This window comes from Esox lucius, chromosome 3 (genome assembly GCF_011004845.1).
Source record: "Esox lucius isolate fEsoLuc1 chromosome 3, fEsoLuc1.pri, whole genome shotgun sequence".
Classification (NCBI taxonomy): Eukaryota; Metazoa; Chordata; class Actinopteri; order Esociformes; family Esocidae; genus Esox; species Esox lucius.
Window position 1 is genome coordinate 2803691 of NC_047571.1, and position 18966 is coordinate 2822656.

An 18966-nucleotide genomic window follows, 5' to 3' on the forward strand; every position below is an offset into this window, starting at 1 on the left:
ATCGGGCGGCAGTCGAAGGCGGGGGCCTCGACAACCCGATCCCTGGACACGGAAACTAGCTCTAGGGACGTGGAATGTCACCTCGCTGGTGGGGAAGGAGCGTGAGATTGTGCGTGAGGTTGAGAGGTTCCGACTAGAGGTAGTTGGGATCACCTCTACGCATGGCTTGGGCTCTGGAACCACACTCCTTGAGAGAGGATGGACTCTTCACCACTCTGGAATTGCCCATGGTGAGAGGCTGCGGGCTGGTGTGGGTTTGTTCATAGCTCCCCAGCTCTGCCGCCAAGTGTTAGAGTTTACCCCGGTGAACAAGAGGGTCATTTCCCTGCGCCTACGGGTTGGGGATAGGTCTCTCACTGTTGTTTGTGCCTACAGACCGAACGGCAGTGCAGAGTACCCGACCTTCTTGGAGTCTCTGGGATGGGTGCTGGAAAGTGCTCCAACAGGGGTCTCCATCGTTCTACTGGGGGACTTCAACACCCACAAGGGCAACGACAGTGACACCTGGAGGGGCGTGATTGGGAGGAACGGCCCCCCTGATCTGAACCCGAGCGGTGTTCAGTTATTGGACTTCTGTGCTAGTCACAGTTTGTCCATAACAAACTCCATGTTCAAGCATAAGGGTGTCCATCAGTGCACGTGGCACAAGGACACCCTAGGCCGTAGGTCGTTGATCGACTTTGTTGTCTTTTCATCTGACCTGCGGCCGTATGTCTTGGACACTCGGGTAAAGAGAGGGGCGGAGCTGTCAACTGATTACCACCTGGTGGTGAGTTGGATTCGATGGCGGGGGAGGAAGCTGGACAGACTCGGCAGACCCAAGCATACTGTAAGGGTCTGCTGGGAACGTCTGGCCGGGTCTCCTGTCAGAGAGATCTTTAACTCCCACCTCCGGCAGAGCTTCGACTGGATCCCGAGGGAGACTGGAGATATTGAGTCCGAGCGGACCATGTTCTCCACCTCCATTGTCGAAGCGGCCGCTCTGAGCTGTGGCCCTAAGGTCTCCGGTGCCTGTCGAGGCGGCAATCCCCGAACCCGGTGGTGGACACCGGAAGTAAGGAATGCCGTCAAGCTGAAGAAGGAGTCCTATCAGGCCTGGTTGGCTTGTGGGACTCCTGAGGCAGCTGATGGGTACCGGCAGGCCAAGCGGACTGCAGCCCGGGTGGTTGTGGAGGCAAAAACTCGGGCCTGGGAGGAGTTCGGTGAGGCCATGGAGAAGGACTATCGGCTGGCCTTGAAGAGATTCTGGCAAACCGTCCGGCGCCTCAGGAGATGGAAACAGTGCCCTACTAACGCTGTTTACAGTGGCGGTGGGCAGCTGTTGACCTCAACTGGGGATGTCGTCGGGCGGTGGAAGGAGTACTTCGAGGATCTCCTCAATCCCGCCGTCACGTCTTCCATTGAGGAAGCAGAGGCTGAGGGCTCAGAGGTGGACTCGTCCATCACCCGGGCTGAAGTCACTGAGGTAGTCAAGAAACTCCTCGGTGGCAAGGCACCGGGGGTGGATGAGATCCACCCTGAGTACCTCAAGTCTCTGGATGTTGTGGGGCTGTCTTGGTTGACACGCCTCTGCAGCATTGCGTGGCGGTCGGGGACAGTGCCTCTGGGATGGCAGACCGGGGTGGTGGTCCCTCTTTTTAAGAAGGGGGACCGGAGAGTGTGTTCCAACTACAGGGGGATCACACTTTTCAGTCTCCCCAGGAAAGTCTATGCCATGGAACTGGAGAGGAGAATACGGCCGATAGTAGAACCTCGGATTCAGGAGGAACAGTGTGGTTTTCGTCCGGGCCGTGGAACACTGGACCAGCTCTATACCCTCTACAGGGTGATGGAGGGTTCATGGGGGTTTGCCCAACCAATCCACATGTGTTTTGTGGATTTGGAGAAGGCATTCGACTGTCCCTCGCGGCATCCCGTGGAGGGTGCTTCGGGAGTATGGGGTCCTGGGTCCTTTGCTAAGGGCTGTCAGGTCCCTGTACGACCAAAGCAGGAGCTTGGTTCGCATTGCCAGCAGTAAGTCAGACTTGTTTCCGGTGCATGTTGGACTCCGGCAGGGCTGCCCTTTATCACTGGTTAATTTTTATGGACAGAATTTCTAGGCGCAGCCAGGGGCCGAAGGGTGTCAGGTTTGAGGACCACACGATTTCGTCTCTGCTCTTTGCGGATGATGTTGTCGTGTTGGCCCCTTCAAGGCAGGACCTTCAGCATGCACTGGGACGGTTTGCAGCCGAGTGTGAAGCGGTTGGGATGAAAATCAGTACCTCCAAATCCGAGGCCATGGTCCTCAGTCGGAAAAGGGTGGTTTGCCCACTTCAGGTTGGTGGAGAGTTCTTGCCTCAATTTGAGGAGTTTAAGTGTCTAGGGGTCTTGTTCACAAGTGAGTGAAGGATGGAACGGGAGATTGACAGACGGATCGGTGCTGCTTCTGCAGTAATGCGGTCGATGTATCGGTCTGTCGTGGTGAAGAAAGAGCTGAGCCGCAAGGCAAACCTCTCGATTTACCGGTCAATCTACATTCCTACTCTCACCTATGGTCATGAGTTTGGGTCATGACCGAAAGGACAAGATCCCGGATACAGGAGGCCGAAATGAGCTTTCTCCGCAGGGTGGCTGGGCGATCCCTTAGAGATAAGGTGAGAAGCTCGGTCACCCGGGAGGAGCTCAGAGTAGAGCCGCTGCTCCTCCACATCGAGAGGGGTCAGCTGAGGTGGCTTGGGCATCTGTTCCAGATGCCTCCTGAACGCCTTCCTGGGAAGGTGTTGCGGGCCCGTCCCACCAGGAGGAGACCCCGCAGAAGACCTAGGACATGCTGGAGGGACTATGTCTCCCGGCTGGTCTGGGAACGCCTCGGTGTCCCCCCGGAAGAGTTGGAGGAAGTGTCTAGGGAGAGGGAAGTCTGGGCATCTCTGCTTAGACTGCTGCCCCCGCAACCCGGCCCCCGGATAAGCGGAAGAAGATGGATGGATGGATGGATAAATAAAACTATTGCATGAACATTACCCTGTGCTTTCCTGCTAAATGCAGGTAGAGTAAACCATCCGGAGAGTTTACAGCCTCACATCATGGTAGATGTGCGTTCAGGCATCCCTAATCACACCAAAATAATGAGCAACCCATAACAGCTGTGTTTGACAGAGTACAGTATTTTATGCACTTCAATGTGCACAGCACAAACTGATGATATTTCACTTCATTATTATAAAATTAGGATAATATTGGTGTATATTATACTTTTATTTCAACCAGGAACACAGACTGAGACCAAGGTCTCTTTTACAACTGGGCCTTGCATATACGTTTACACATACTGTACATTTTAGGTACAATGATTAAGAAATTACAAAGAACAGACAAAACTACACGATCACAGATAACACAAAAAATATAGCAGCAGATTGTTACATTTACACAGAGGTTATTCCCCTGATGTTAACCTGTCTTCGTTGCTAGTAATTATTACAGTTCTTGATATCTTTAATCAGAATACAGTAAAAATTCAATAGCAACTACTAACATTTAGAAGAGATACTAGTACTTGGAATAAGTACTAGTATCCATTGAGGTTTTCTACTACTGAAATAGTTACCAGTAACAATTGAAATAGTAACTAAAGTATACATTTATCATATATAGTTTTATTTAAATGACGACTAGTAAGTTCAAGTGAATACATTTTAAAACGGCTTGCCATAGTTACTGGTCAGATGCATTACCTGCTAGGCTACCTGCTTACCCCTAACCTTATCCTATCAACACGTACAATCAATGTAATGATTTCATCTTTTAAACTGCCCTTGTAAAATGATGTACATTACTTACATATGTATTTGTTCATGATATTTACACAAATTATTTAAAATATATAAAAATATCTACTTTGAATTTAGCAGATAACCTGACATTACAGGTTACAGATATAACCTGTAAAAAAAATCTGTTTTAAGTTTGAACCACTAATAACATTTCTTGATTTTGTCTGGACCCCATATAGTGACTCAGTGACTTTTTTACTTTTAACTTACTCTAAGTACTCAGAAGTGCAATTTGTTTTAACAAAGTTGTAGGGTAATGAGGGTGTCATTGGTTTATTTATCATACTGTACCATACAGATGCACACAATCTCCATTGTGTATTCCCACTCTGTTACAATAGTGTCAGAGAGTTTATCTACAAATCACATCCAAACAGGGATTTGATGAACTCATATGTTCTACTCCAGTCTCAAACAATGGCAGAGGTTATGAGTAATACATGATAAGGGCTCAGAACTCACAAATAATTTGTTTACTGTGACTAGTGAACATATCGACTTTATGAATACAAGACAGAGCCCAGCGCCGGCCCTGAGTGGTGCATCTGTGAATTTCTTTGAGTGGGGTCCATTTGAGACTGCTGTCTTGCCAGATTTCTAGGAGCAGAGAGTGTGGGAACATGACCTACATTATACTGTGGATTGGTTGCAGATGCAGCATTGATGCTGTTGTACCAGGGAGCCGCTATTGAATCAGCAAAAACCTAGGCTTCCTCTGAGGTTTGCCTCTCCAAGCACAAGCTCTGTCTCTGGCAGGAAGTCTGGATGTCTCATTATGTGTCCACTGTCTTACTATGAGGAAAGAAAAAGAGCCGGATGAAAAAGAGAGAGGTTGAGAGGATAAAAAAAAGGAAAGAAATGGAGAAACTGTGAGCTTTCATCATAAAAGAGCTATATTTTACTGCAGCGCATAGAGTAAATTTAATCTGTGTTATATTAGGCTCATTCATTAAACACAAACATTTCACAGTTTTTGCAAAAACATGAACTGTTTATTGTAGAGATGACGGTGATGACGTTGACATCATCTGTCATGTGTCACTTTACAAGATTTTGCTACATTTTCTGCCAAATTATTCATTTAACTTTTGTCTCCTTTCCCAAGCTATCCATTTTCCACACGATTTGCAATTAAACTTGATTCTCTGCCATAATAATGGACACAGACACAGGCCTGTTTTTCATGGAAAAGGATTTACCGAATTGGGAATGGGGCCTGGGGTGTACCACACACAAATTTTACTGATACAGTGACTGACAACTAACAATAGTGTTCTGACAGCCAGTACCGTGCACAGAACTTTCAAAATGCATGGGGCGAAAATGAAAAAATGAGTTGTTAGATAACACGGACGGACGATGTGTCTGTGTGCGTGATGTGTACAAAAAAGACAGACTACAGACGCTGTCTAATAGCTCCTGTTACTACACTAGTTTCAGGGATTTTTAACCCATTTAGGGAAAACATGCCACAAAAAAGGTTACCAACAAGCAAGTAATCCTATGATTTGATATGACTCCAAGTAGTACCTAGATGGAGGCGCGTGTACATCGCGAGTCCTAGCGTCTACCCAGTTTTTGCAAATTAGAGGCACGTCTGTCCCCGCCAAGTCTCCAACAGACCCTTGGTGATGTTAATCAGTGTCCTGGGTAACATTTGCTTCTCTAAAGATCTGGAACACCAGGTGTGGGCCATCGTCCCCAACCTCCTGAGCTGGAGAGGAGTGAAACTCTGAGCAAACTGGAGTGTAATTAATTGCATGATATTGTGGACATTTATCTGTAGAGTTTGGGTTTCCCCTGTTCCCCATAAAGGGCAGAATAGGCTGATATGCTTTATTGTACTGTAAGGGGTATGGGTTAAACTTCACAAGAATATTGTAGAAATGATTTTCCTTGTTGCATGTCTGACTGGCAGCAACACCCAGGTTTTTTTGCATTGATTAATTAGGACAGTTTCTGTTCTTTCTGTTCATTGTGTTTGCCAAGATAAAGTAATGCTACTGACTATTTGGGGGACTATTTTAGATATGTCTGATTTTAGGATGAATAGCCATGTCTCCAAAAAGTTATTGGAGTTTGTCCTCGTTAAAGAGACTTCCCAACATGTTGTGTTGTAGTCATATTTAGGAGTTTGTCCTCATTAAAGAGACCTCCCAACACGTTGTGTTGTAGTCATATTTAGGAGTTTGTCCTCGTTAAAGAGACCTCCCCACACGTTGTGTTGTAGTCATATTTAGGAGTTTGTCATCGTTAAAGAGACCTCCCCACACATTGTGTTGTAGTCATATTTTGGAGTCACAGACTTTAACAGAAGCTCCAAGCACACCTTCGTGCTATAGTGTCTTAAATAGTCATCATATAATTAGTAGACTGTTAGGCTATTAGGGAGGACATAGAATCGTGTTGGTATGTAACTAAGTTTTGTATTATAACTTTATTACTTGATTGGAATAAATTGTATTACTTTGGAATATAGATTACTACGGCATTTCTTGTTCATCTCCATTACACACACATAAGTAAGTCTAAGTGACCAGACTTGGTATCTCTGAGTCCTGGAATTCTTGAAGCAGTTTGGTTAGGCTCAGGAACATATGACAACTGTCTAGTTGTGGGCATATCAACTTTCTGTTATCCCCAGGAACACACGCCATTTTACTGTATGGTTTGTGTTAAACAACTTACACCTTATGGGCGCTTATGATAACTGATATAGGCACATACACATACGTAAATCGAAGTGACCAGACTGATCATCCCTGAGTTCCAGTTTGCTACAACATCCCTTGTTTTTTGGACTTGACTGATGAGGAACATTAGGATAACGTAGGCCGTATCCTATATCCTATATCTTTTAAATGTATTGCTAGTGATGAAAGATTAGCTACCTTTTCTAAGAACTTCCAGCATATCATGGTAATTTATGGTTGCGTATGTTTACAAACAATATGGAGTCAGATTATGCATTTCTATTCATTTATCACTAAGGTTACATTCCCAAGCACTAATTTCTCTAGCCGTCCTCCTTCTAGTGGTAAACCTTTACAACCACTCTCCCATTTACCCCTCTCTACATTAGCAGTAATTTACTTAATAGATCTTAGTTTATTCACTCAGTACATCCTAGCATATACTCTAAACAGCTGTTGAAGTCTTACACTTCCCCGAGTTGGTTTGTTGGAAAGGAGAATAAAACACCGGGAGTCAGGGCAATTACCGTAATTATACGTCCATTTATTACAGAAGCTTCTGGAGACACGTGTCGCCGCACAATGTCTAAGGATCAACATTCAAAACATAATTTTATACTTCTACTACGCCCAAAAGATAGAGTCGTTAAATTCACAGAACAAGTATGCTATTGGTCCAGTTCCAATTCTATTCCTTATAAGGATAAACGCAAACATCTTCTTGTCTCCTCCTGGTATCTGTCTGGCCTGTCAGACTATGTGTGTGTGTCTCTAACCTGTGTCCTGTTTCTCACAAAACAGACATACTAAATCTTTCTCTCCCCGGCAACTGCTTAAACAGGGTTTCCTATTCTCCTACTTGCTCCTTCAGTTTCGGTTCATATTACAGACATTTAATTTTTTGTTTCATTGGTTACAACAGCTTATAACAGTTCACTAACTTATATAATCAATACATCTACATTGGTTACAACAGCTTACAACAGTTCACTAACTCATACAATCACTACATCTACACAGCCGACAAGAACTCCTGGGGCCTCATCTTGCTTACATTTCTAACTAAATTCTAGCTTATGTGGAAATCCTACAATTTGCATGCGCACAAAATTATTGGGATTTATCTAACTGGGGTACGCAACACATGCTTCGGTTAATAAATCAGACCCATACTATACTTCTGCGTATGTGAACGTGCATATGGTCTCCGCCCAAAGAACGCCTACAATTACCCATATAAAGTATCCAAATTAGCCCTATTGACTATGTAATTTCAGTCGATACACGAAGCAAGGTGGAGACCCGTCAGAAAAATAAATTTCCCATAATGTGAACTTCAAATAATATTATCTTATATAGAATCTAAAAACGTGTCATTTTTCGAAACGTATCAAGTAGCTCAACAAGAATTTATAAATATTCCGCATTGCAAGACGTGGCTGTTGTTAATAAAATAAAGTGGTCAGAGATTAGTCAAGGCGGACGCGAGGGAGCGATTTGCTGCACTCCTGACCAGTGTCAAAACAGGAGGTGAGCAAAGTGTGACAGATACTTTTCCCATTGACTAGTAAATCATTGGGGAGATGAGAGGAAAAGTCCTATATGGACACGCCGACATGTCGCTGTGGGAGGGTTGCGGTAAATGATCATTTGCCACTAGGTTATCATAACATTTCAACTTCACATTCAAGAAACATATCAATACAGACATAAAATCAAAGTGAATTGGTCAAGCCCAGTTCAAGTCATGTGGGCCTAGGGCTGTTATTTTCGCTACAGAACAAGTATCTGCTGTGGCATACCAGAGTGGGGTTGCGGGGCTCTGCAGTATGGCAGCGTTCCGTATGGTTTCGAGTGAGGACTGTACGTGGTCGTGACGGTACAGCCGAGGCTGTCTTGCAAATACAAGATCTGTTAAAAGAAATAGTAGCCTAAAGAATATAGCCATAAAAGTATATAGCATTTCAGAAGTTTTATACAAGATCAATGACTCTTGGAAATTCTATTGTGTTAAAATGATTGTACATTTTTTGTCAAATGCATTTTTCGTTTAGTGCTGCATAGCAATAGCCTATAACTTTTTTGAGTACGACTATTGGCTGTTTTATTCAATTTGTGGTGAATAAGCATACCTATTTTATGTTCTATTCATTTTAATTCAGTGAGAATTTTAAATAAAAGTAATTTCCCGAAATGTATTGTCAATTTTGAGATAACGTTGTAGCTCATTCAAAAACACAAGCAACCTATAGGTGTAAAAATGAGCATCTTTAAATAAATCGGCATATTGTAGTGTAGCCTATGGGAAAATATTCAATGTTGAATGTGTTGCTTTACGCACATGCACATAGGTCTATTGTTCGTCTAGGTTCAAGCTGAATGGATATATTCACATTTCTACTGATAATATTTTCCCCATGTGTTTCAGTTGAAATTCCTCTATCAGCTTTTCCAAAATAGCTTGGTATTTCTTCAATTCAACCGCTAGGCTGTGCATACGATTGGGTTGAAATTTGTTTAGAGATACCCACACTTTCCCGTCAAGTTCAACATTGATAAATGCCAACTGTCAAAACTGGCGTATGCATGGTTTACGCACATATTTTACATATGCACAAATACATGAGGCCCCTGGATATTGGAGCACAATGCACAGAAAGAGGTTTTGACAACTTCAAACTTCCATCGAAGATCGTGAAGATGCCCAGGAGATGCTAATCACATTGCTTACTGGATGTGCCCAGAAGTGGCATTGAGATCGTAAACAAAGTAGTGGGTAGAATGGAGGCCTCCAGGCTAGGCTAATGCTAGCCCCCCCATTGGCCTTCACTAATTAGCCTTTTCCTTGCTAACGTACGATCACTGATGAACAAAAGGGAAGAAATATGACTGAGAATCATCTCACAAAAATGGATTATGGATTGCAGCGTCATGATTTTCTGGGAAACGAAGCTTAACAACAACATACCCGACAACATAATTAAGGTGGAAGGGCGCAAAGTCTACAGAGCTGATCGGAGGGCAGAGGACTCCAGTAAGTAAGACCAGAGGAGGTGGGCTGTGAATTTACGTAACATGGTGTATAAACACTAACTTAGTCACTGCTCAACCAAACCGGAGTACCTGATGATTAGGTGGAGGCCTTTTTACTTGCCTCTGGAGTTTACATGTATTGTTGTTATTGCAGTCTACATACCCCAGGATGCTAATGCTAAATTGCAATGAGAGAACTGCCATTAGCAAACAGCAGACGGAACACCCAGATGGTGTTTATGTGGTTGCAGAGGATTTCAACCATTCAAACCTTTTTTTGAAAAGGTTTTTCCCAAATTCCACCAAAATGTATCCTGCCCAAACATTCTGGAGGCTTGCAAAACCATTCCCTTCGCCCACCTTGGACTGTCTGATCACCTTTCACTGTTCCTACTCCCCAAGTATTTACCCTTAATTAAATGTGTTAAACCATCAGTCAGGACAGTCAAAGGGGGGCCAGAGGGGTCAGACTCACTTCTATAGCACCATTTTTAACACACAGACTAGAGTTTGTTTGCCACACAAGCCACCCTAGACTCCCATACGGACAGTAAAACATATGTTTCCTCCATTCTGGATAACATCAACATCTATTAACAATGTCACCACTAATAAATTAATTAACAGAGAGGTCCAACAACTGCTAAAGGCACGCAACACTCCCTTCAGATTCGTCGATGTGGAGGCCTACAGCTCATCCAGGGCTAATCTGAAAAGGGGCATCAAGATGGCTAAAAGTTACCACAAACTCCGGATTGAGGAGCACTTCAACAACAACTCTGAACCTGGATGCATGTGGCAGGGCATCCAAGCCATCACACACTACCGGCCAAAGAACATTACCTCCACAGCCAGCAACGTCTCCTTTACCGACGAGTTAAACATGTTTTATGCCCACTGTGAAAAGGACAAAAAAAGTGCGAGCCATTAAAGCTAAACTCCCACCAGATGACCCCCACGCCCAGAATTTTCACTGCAGATGTTTCATCTACACTGAGCAGGGTGAATGCAGGCAAGGCTGCTGGTCCTGATGGTGTCCCCGGGCGTGTGCTCACAGCATGTGCTGGGCAGCTGATCGAGGTCTTTACTGACATTTTCTACCTGTCATTGGCCCAGGTGGCTGTTCCAATGTGCTTCAAGTCCGCAACCTTTACCGAAGCAGTTGACTACATCTAGGCTGAATGACTTCTGCCTGTCGCACTCACCCCCACGATCATGAAGTGCTTCGAAAGACAAGTTCTGACCCACCTTAAGGCCTGCCTCTCCACAACACTGGATCCCTACCAGTTTGCCTATCGGTCAGACAGGTCTACAGAGGATGCCATCTCCACAGCTTTACACTCTGCCCTTACCCACCTGGACAAAACCAACACCTGTGTGAAAATGCAATTCATAGACTTTAGCTCAGCATTCAAAACGGTCATCCCTTCTAGGCTGGTCAGTAAACTCCATGAGCTAGGGATCAGCCCTTCTCTCTGTAACTGGACTTTGGACATCCTAACCAACAAACCCCAGTCTGTCAGGTTATACTCCTTCACCCCGATCCTGAACACTGGTGTTCCAGAAGGCTGAATGCTGAGGCCCTTGCTGCACTACATCTTCACTCAAGACTGCGGATGCTCCATGGCCGACCTAAAGGCCCTACAATGGGTGGTGAAAACTGCCCAGCACTTCGTAGCCCTCCAGCCATCGTAGACCTCCAGCGCAAGCGGTGTCTGTGCAGGGCGTGCAGCATCATCAGAGACCCTTCACATTCATGCCACAAACTGTTTGCCCTCCTACCATCACACAGACAGTACAGGTCGCTTTATTCCTGCACCAGCAGGCTCAGGAACAGTTTATTTCCATCTACTCTAACCCTGCTGAACTATGTGACCCATCACTAAGCATACCCACCCACCCACCGCTTAGTACTGCCTCTCAGGGACCTTGTACTCCGCTGTACTACTGGACTCTGACACTGCCTTGCAAAGTGTAATAAGTAATTTCTCATTTGTTATATGTATGTGTCTAAGTCGGGAACCTCATTGCTGCAATCCCTGCATTTCAGTTGCACATACTACCTTACACCTCCAGCCTGCTCGATTCCACACAATTGCATTTGCCTCATCACACAGCTATTCATTTCCCACTTGTACATAAATATACTTGTACATTTTCTGCCCTCCCCCATTTGTCTTCATTGCTCATTTAGAACTGCTATTTGCACTGTATTTGCCTTCATTGCACATCTACACATTCCACTTGTAACATACACTATACTTAATACGTAAATTGTGTGCCCTCTTCTATATGCACTTCTGGGTAGATGCTAACTGCATTTTGTTGTACTGTACTCATACTGTTCAGTGACAGAGTTGAATCTAATCTAAAACTAATCTATGATTTGTAAAACCATCGACCTTACAATGCTCAGTCAGTGGCCAAATCAACAATTATGTTGATTGCATGCATGATTTTTGTATTCAGTGGTTATTATTTTATTGTAAATAATAAATGTCTTCCCTATTTCATCATATGCAATTTGTGTTCCAGGCCCTGTTTCATTATGACTACTCCCAGCACACCAGGACAGTAAATGTTGAACTGTGTAATCCAATATACATCTGATGCCATTCTGGTTCTTATCAGGCTGCTAAAGCATCCATAAGGAGATGCTAGTGCGACAAGTCAAAGAAACCATATTCAACAACTAACCCCCCTAACCCGGAGGGCAACAACTAACAACTAACCCCCCTAACCCGGAGGGCAACAACTAACAACTAACCCCCCTAACCCGGAGGGCAACAACTAACAACTAACCCCCCTAACCCGGAGGGCAACAACTAACAACTAACCCCCCTAACCCGGAGGGCGCTGGCCAATTGCACCACCCTCTGCAGTACCTCAAGGCTAATCGAACTGGATTCAAATACTGGTCTTGCAGTGATGAAGCTGTTAACTTACTTGGTTTCTAGAATAACATGATTCATTTTCTGCCCAACATCTTAAGTATTCAAAACATGCATGTACAGTAAAACTCGCACATCTGGATGTAGTGAGGTTAGTCATTAACATTTCCAGATGTTTCTGAATAGAGGCTGTTTCTTAAACTAAGGTTTATTTGCCTGTTTAAATGGTGTCTGGTGTTGTTTTACTTTCATTCTCTATTTCAGTGCATTTCTCAACATTCTATCTAACATTGCCTTTTCTCTATATCAGTTTTCAGTCTGCCAACAACATGTGCTTCAGGTCAATCGGTAAGGGAAATCTCACTGAACCATGTTAGTGTAATCTCAAACCCCTGGGCTCTGACGTTTAGAAGGAATTAATTAAAATGTATCACAATATCAACAGGTTCATCAATCAACTTCAGTTAGTTTTCATATTTTGTTGTACCACATGTCCTCTTAAAAAGGGATCCCCTTCATTTAAACATGACAATTTACCTAAATGTTATTCCTGTAACAATTTGTTACACCCTTGTAACATAATGTGACAGTTTTTTTTCTTGATGAAAATAACGATTGGCCTTTTTGTGTGTGTTTGTGTGTCTTTACTGACCATAATTCTAGTAATCCAGCTTGGGTTTGTCGTTGCTAAGTAACAAAACTGAAACCAAAACTGTCTCTAGCACAGTATCCAAGCTCAATGGGAAACAACCCTGCCTTTCAGCCCAGCGCGTGTACTTAATAAATCACGACACGTTCTTCATTCCTTTATATCTTTCCTTCAAAAATGAATAGCGACAGGGCCCTACACTGAATGGCCATGAGGCCAAATGGAAATGAAAGGAGATATTGTGTTGATGACACTATGGGACTTCCTGTCTTCATAATGTCTGTTTTCACAGTATCCAATAACAAAGTTGGTTTTGTATCCAGAGGTGTTACCACAGTCATTCCATTGTTTGAATAAACATGAATTTAATCAAAACTGTGATCTCTCCTTTATTAGATTTGCTTATAGGCTCCTGGAGCAACATGATTTCTAAGCCCATGAGAGTCATACAATTCATGATGACATGATCATGAAATCAAAAGCACAAGATAAGACAACAATATTGGAGTTATAAGCCAGAAAAACAAGATTTAAATTATTGTGCTAGTATGCAGTCAGTAGCTATTTGGCTCCAGACAATAAAAAAGTAAAATATCCAATGTTAAGGCAAAAAAAAGACTATCGTTATGTCACAGTGCGTGATTTTTATTTTTTGTTTGTTTCTTTTTTACTAAAGTTCCTCTAATGGAAAAGTGTTTGTGGAACACAAAGATGTGCTCTCTCCCCTATTTATCACTTCTGTATTGTGGAAAACATTGTTTATTCTACATAATTAAGGAAATCAAGGAACCATATGAATGGCCACCAATGCAATTCATTCGTTCCCAATTTTCACCAAAAAAGCATTCCAAAAAGGGCTGTTGGTTCACGACCGACCAATCACTAGTAGGCATCCATATATCTAATTCCTTTCAGTTTATGCAACATTATCACTTCTGTGCTTGATATGAAAAATATTGCCCACCTTATCCTAAACACCCAGATGTCTAGTCAAGTCAGCAGATAAGATGCAGACAGTAAGATGCCTTACTTGACCAATATTTAGAGATAACAACAGCACATTAAATCTAATCTGTTTGGATGTAACTGCAGTTTCTTCTTTCTGTCCATCCTACCTGTTCTCCATCTTTCTATAACTCTCTCCCAACTCTCCCTCTTTCTCTCATTCTCTTTCATCCCACCATTCTTTCCATCCATCTTTCCATCCCTCTCTTTTGTTACATCTCTCTGTTTCTCTCTCTAATCAGTACACACTTGTGGGCCAGCCATGGCAGCGTGCCAGTGGTATTGATTTGAAGACCCTCTGTCTGACAGGAGGACAATGAGACAGAGGGAGTGGGGGGGTGCATCTGATTTAATTCCACACAAGTCTTTCCCTTTTCCTCAGAGGGCCCCCCGACCCCCAACAGACACACACCCATCCCGACTTTATCCAGCATTGAAACTGCTCACAATTATTACTGTAACACCCTGTGCGCTTAGTGCCAAAGCCTAGGTCAGATGTGGTAGTGCCTGCAGCCATGTGTGAGGGATGTGAGATACAGTAGCGGCGTTGAGAGAGGTTGGTTTCAAGTCACTATGGTGTTGTGTTATTAGAGGGATGCAACGATACATTGCTGATGCTTGGACTCATTTAAGGCTCTGCTTGAAATCCAATTCTTGAGTTATTATCAATACTGTGTACCCCTGCTGCATTTTGTGGGAGAATTTAAGGGGTTGTGGTTGCACCTTTTATGGTAGCCCACCACATACTCTGACTCATACCGCCCACTTCCTGTTTTTTCATTGTTCCCATGTTTCTGAAGTAACATCTCAAATAACAGCCCTTTGCCCATAAAGTATGTTGCATCTCTAATCTGGCTCTGATCAGAAGTAGTGTGCAACATAAGAAGGTTGTGATTTGTGATGAGAGAATATAAAACTAAATTAAATAATAATCAACACCAAATTAAATGTATCTATCCTGAGATGTCTTCTGTCTGAGAAGAATCTAACAATATCCTTCAGAAAGAGATTGCCCTGTGATTCTGGATATGCTTTTGTGGATTTCAGCATTGTTTGTAATTGTACAACAGTCTCCCAACAACCCCCCCCCCCCCCCCCCCCCCCCCCCCACCCCCCCCCCCCCCCGTTACTGCTATGGCAACCCCATAGAGTGTTTGTGCTTATAGTACCCATCCTCCTCAGCTAAAAGGAAGCTGAATGTCAAGGTAAGACATGGCATGCACTGATGGGGGTTCCAGCAGGCCTAGCATGGGGCACATAGGGGAGAGTCTTCCGTGTGATAATGGAACAGAGCTAAGCACCATGTGTTTTTGAAGATCCCTTAGTAGGCTTAATCCTATTGCATCGCCATAAGTCCTGCAACCATTAACATCAAAGAGGCTGACAGAAAGGCAGATAGGTTATTTATTGAGGCTCCTGAGACAAAAGAGGTAAGGATAAGGTAACCACATTCTCTGCTTGTAATTGACATAGCACAGTCACTGCAATATTGCAGGTTAAGGTTTGCATTCACTTTGCACTATTTAAGTTGCTGCACTGTCACCTGTATTCTTTGATGTGTCAAAAGCGTTTGACACTAGTTCATACTAAATTGGTGCAGAGATTGAAATCTATTGATATTTTAGGTAATGATCTAGAGTGTTTTGGGAACTACCTGTTAAATAGAACCAAATGTCTTTAGGCAGTTTGTTGATATTACTATACAAAATAATTGTATGCCACATGGACTGATTTAAGGTACCCTGGTGTCTATCATCTATAACAACAACATTGGGGTTACAGTATTATACACAGTATTACAGGATTATCAAAATTATTTTGAAAAAATGTAGCCCCTTGTTTATTTTATTTGAAATTATATACTGATTGTGCTAACTGTCAGCATTGATTTAAGCGGATTTTAATCCATATTGGAAGATATTCTTTTAAATTAGATAATGTTTTGTCCCTTTTGTATCTATGCCTACAATTAAAGCTGAATTAAAGCCTGTAACGGTCCCTCCTGAAGGGACCATTCCACTTCGTGCTTTCTGTGTGTCCTTGTCTTGTCCTTGTATGACAATTGGCTTCTAAGCATATTCTTATTAGGCAGCACTATTGCATGCACAAGAGAGATTTCATTTTGTAGTCTTGATTGAATGCTTTGCATTTTGTTTTTGTTGCAGATGACTGACATCATGAGAACTATTAAAGTATCAGTGCGACTCAAGCTGGCTGTCATGAGGCAGAGAAGAAAGTGAGAAGAAAAAAGCACAATGGAGCTCAGCAACAGCAAACAACCTAATAGGCATTTGGCAGCAAAGTCAGATGCCATGTTTCTTTGAAAAGAACAATCAATGGTAAAACATACCAACTGTTGAACATGGATGCAGGGCATTATGGTTTGAGGCTGCTTCGCTGCCTCATGGCCTTGCCAACTTCCATCTTTTAGTTAACTACGAGTTCCATATTCTACCAGCGAATTCTTGAGGAGAATGTGAGGCCATGTGGTATAAAAATGAAGCTGAACTGAACATGAATCTTGCAACCGAACAATTATCCAAAACACACAGGCAAATCTATGACAGAATGTCTCAAAAAGAAGAAATGGAGGGTGATGGAGTACCCGAGTCAAAGCCCAGATCTCAAACCTATTGAAATGCTGTGGGGGGACTGGAAGTGAGCTGTGCATGAAAGACAGCCCTTGAACATGATACAGTTGAAGAAGTACTGTGGTCAGAAATAACTACAGTCAATGAAAGAGATTGATAGACAGATAAAGGAAATCGTTATATGAAGTTATTTCAGACAAATAAGGCAACAATTGAAGTATAAATTATTTCTAATTAAAATCTGTTAATGTTATTTGTTAAATTAGGTTACATTTATCTTTCCATGTTGTTGAAGTTAAGATTACATTTACATTTATGTTAGAAAAGGACAACTTTCTTGGGAGTTAACTTACTTTTTCACATAACTATAACATCTTTATGTTCTTTACTCAGGTGGCATCACTTTGACTATGGATTTTGAGAATGCACAAACAGCTATTACGTAATTTAAGAGAACCTGGGCAATTAAAAATTCCTCTGAAACAAAACACATCGTATTTATGAAATGCATCTGAAGGTTTATGACCTGCAATTGAGCTTCATCACCCATAGAGAACTGGAACAAAGCATGTTTTACTTTGCTGCCATAAAGAAGTAGATTTGTTGGATCTTTCTTTCTCTGTTAGACTTGGGTGGTACTATTTATATGCCAGCCTCAAGCTGTATACTAAAAGCTAGTGACGCTTTGCATCAGGCAGCACTACAATTTATCACCAATCAGAGACATTTAACTCACCACTGTCATTTCTCCAGTTACGTTTTCTGGATGTGCAGGTTCAACACTAGTACGTTTGTTTTCATATGGCCAGTTTAAGAAAACAACTGTTGTACCTAACCTCTCTCCTCCCTCCAAATGGAAAGACATACAAGCTGCGATCACAATTTTGTTTTAAGCTCACAGCCCCCAAAAATGTAACAGAGTTAGGGAAAAAGTAATTTCATTACTTAGCCCCATGATCTTGAAATTCCCCCCAAGCCAACCTGGTGTCCCTAGATGAGTTCAAAAGTCAAATAGATGAGCAGATTGTTGAGAAATGTACATGTGTCCAGTCATCTGATGTCAGTAATTGTGTTCCTTATATAAAGTTTTTTATTGCATTTGCTAAATGTCTAAAATATGAAATATAATGTGTTACATCACACAAACCAATACATACACCACATATACATACACCGCACACATTCCTATTCCTAAAGCTATTGTATTTTTGCTGTTAGTGTCAGCTAACTGTGTTGTGTGCTTTGTACATTTTGTATACAAATGTTTTGTAAATATAATCCCAGCCTTGGGCGTCTGGTCAGACTTTCATTTTTAGTAAGAATTTGTTCTTAATTTATTCACTGTTCAAAAGGAATATTTAGACTGTTTGCCATGACACTCTACATTGATCTCAGATGCATCCTGTGTCCCATATTCATCCTTGAAATGTCTCTAAAACATAATTGGAGTCAATCTGTGGCAGACTCAATTGTTTGGACATGGTTTAGAAAGGTACACAACTGTATATATAAGATACAGCACTTCACAATATATGTCAAAGCAAAATCTAAGTCATGAACTCTCCATAGACCTATGAGACAGAATTGTGTCAAGGTATAGATCTGGTGAAGTTACAAAAAATTGCAAAAGCTTTGAAAAGTTCAGGAAAAAAAGTTCTCAAAAGATTTAAAAAGTTCCCTGTCTATTGTTACCAAAAATGGTAACAATAGACTGATTTAATTGAAGCATATTACTTTCAAGGACAAAAAAGTATAAATATGTATGAACTCAGTGTTGTCATTTGTCCTGGATACGAATATTTACTAAATGGTTTATTTCCAGGTTTAGATTATGGTGTTTATGGATGTGATGGAGACTGAAAATGTTTATTATTTGTAAAAAAAAAATTGCTTAGAGGTAGGTTAAAACTTTGGGGCTATGATTAAAATTAGGTTTTGGCATTATGGGTAAGGAGTTTGCATATCTAGGTTTTTGTGTCTGTCTGTTTTTAAATTGGACAAGTCAAATTGAGTTTTCCCTCAACATTGTCTACCTAATTATTTCTTCATCATCTGGGATATGATTCTTTAAATGCAACATTCAATGAAGTCCTTGCTGCTGGGAGCCAGAGGACAATTTAAACCATATTGGCTAATACAACATTCACAAGATCTCTAAAATGACACATGACAATGATGTGACTTTGGATCTATGGCTAGGCAAGACCATGGAAACAGTTAAAAATTACATAACATTTTTACTATCTTTGGGTTCTAATCATGCTCTGTTCATGTTCGAATCATGCTCTCAAA